Raw genomic sequence first — 2375 nt, forward strand, 5'->3', positions numbered from 1 at the left:
CTGGGACCTTCAGCCCAGCACCCATTCCTTTCTGGGCCACGCCCACACCTCTGCAGAGAGGAGGGAGAGGTCACCTGTATTCTTCTTAGCTGGACAGGCTCTACAGGGACACTTCCTTGCTCCCTCAAAGTTGCTATAAAGTCTGAAAGCAGTGATGGTTTTGGGCTGATTGGACTACAAAGGAGGTGTGGCGCTGGAAAAAGGACGGGGCCCCCTGCCAGCTTCCCACACACCAGCCATTTCTGATGAGAGGGACAATGACTAGGACTGGGGCGTGCCCCATGCCACCTCCCCCCTCAGACTTTATAAACCCTCATGCTAGAAAGGAACATGTCTAGAAAGAACATTATTTGAAGAAAACATTTGCTGTGCAACAGTTACCAGGTCAAAGCCCTTCCTTCCTAGGACTCGTCGTGTTTCCAGCCCGGTGGGCGGGCTGACCGCAGCAGCTCCTGCTCGGGCAGGCACCGCTCTCGGCTCTGGCCCTGACCGTGCTTATCATCCCACCACTTTGGCAAGTTTAGGCCAAATCACAATCTATCTGTCTTCTTGGCTGGAAGGAACAGCTGAGGGCACAGGCTGGGACTGCCCGAGCGTGCTTACCTTGGGGTCCCCAGCATCTGGCAGCGAGTGGGCCATGTGCAGCCCGCCTCAGTGGTTTTAAGTCAGAGGCATGGTCATGGCTGCTGACCGGCGCTGTGGGCATTTGCTGGTGTTTGTGTTTTGGACAATTTTGCTCTAAAATAAATTATAGTATTTGGACGAACTAAAGGTTGAGAACAGGAACCTTGGTTCTGTATTTTCTAAGTAGACTGTTCTGATCCAGAATCAAGATAAATTATGTCCCCTCTGAGCGGCTGAACCCATCGGAAATTTTAAGAGTTTGCTGCCCTCTTGTGGTTCAGAGTGAGAAAACGACTGCCATTCTCTTCCGGATAGCTTGTTCGTTCATTTGTTCTATAGTTACGGAGCAAGGCCACCAGACAGTGTGGGGCAAATGAGATGACCGTACATGGTCTCCGCTTATGCAGTTCCCAGGCTAGTGGGGGTGCCTTTTCACAGAACCAAGGTCCGAAGGCAACAGACACCTTGGCTTGCACAAAGGGGCTGCAGCACCCTTACCTAACTAACTAGGCTGCTTGGCCAGAGATGGCAGAGACCCCAAGCTGTCAGGGGGCCCCAAGGTGAGCCACCAGCAGTCTTTGATAACGAGTCACCTCCCTTGTGAATGGCAGAGCTGATCAGCACAAATCAGATCTTTCAACTGGCCTCCCTATCTTACCCTCCTTCCTTCCTTTTTTCCTTTTCTATTTAGGGATCCTTATCTTCTCCAAAACGTCTCTCCTTTTCCAACCCCTAATGTAAGTCTGCTTTGCCTCCTGTGATGGGCTGAATTGTATCCCCTCAAAACTCCTAAGATGAAGGCCTAACTTCGACTTTATTTGGAGATAGGGCCTTTCAAGAGGTGATTAAGTGAAAATGAGGCTGTTGGGGTGGGCCCTAACTGAATCCGACTGCTGTCCATATGAGAAGAGAAATATGGCCACACACATATAAAAAGAAAAGGCCACCAGAAGGCAGCCATCTGCAGGCCAAGGAGAGAGGCCTCAGGAGACATCAAACCAGATGACACCTTGATCTTGGACTTCCAGCCTCTCGAACTGTGAGAAAATAACTTTGTGTTTAAGCTACGATTTGTGAAATATCTGTTGTTGGCAGCCCTGGCAAACTAACACACCTGCTAACAGAACCAACTACTTATTTCTCAAAGGCAGCTGCTGCCGATTGAGGTTTTCAAAGACAGAAACACGGAGATATTTCTCCCCCCACAGACCCCCTCCGTCCCCTCCCCCAAGGGCCTGGCCAGTCCTGTATTTGCCCACAAGATCCTTAAGATAAACATTAAGCAGTTCTTTAATGTCACTTAATCTTCATAGAGATCTATTTCATCGATGAAAAAATCCCTAGAGTTAACTTGCCCAGGGTCACTAGCAGGATGCAAACTCAGTTCTGCCCCCAGGTACCATTTCTTTCTCTTTAGTTCAGAGGAGCTGGTGTGGTCCCAGGGAGGGTCATGGGATAGGAGCGAGAATCGTGTGACTGTCTGGTGTGAATGATGGTAAGCTGCCGGAAGACGGATCCATAAAGCCTGCTGATACTTGCAAATGCTGGTTCGGTGTCTTCCTTAACCCATTCAGAAAAAGCTCAATACCTCTGAAAAATTCTGGCATATACGAGGCAGGATGGGTCATTATATCCACACACCACCCTTACCCTGAAAGGTCTCTTTAACTAGCACACCTGTCTGAACTGACAGACCAAGGGGAGCTCATGTACATTCTGGCCTTTGTCAACAGTGACTCCTAACCACACTG

The sequence above is a fragment of the Hipposideros armiger genome, unplaced genomic scaffold, assembly GCF_001890085.2.
Source record: "Hipposideros armiger isolate ML-2016 unplaced genomic scaffold, ASM189008v1 scaffold_93, whole genome shotgun sequence".
Classification (NCBI taxonomy): domain Eukaryota; kingdom Metazoa; phylum Chordata; class Mammalia; order Chiroptera; family Hipposideridae; genus Hipposideros; species Hipposideros armiger.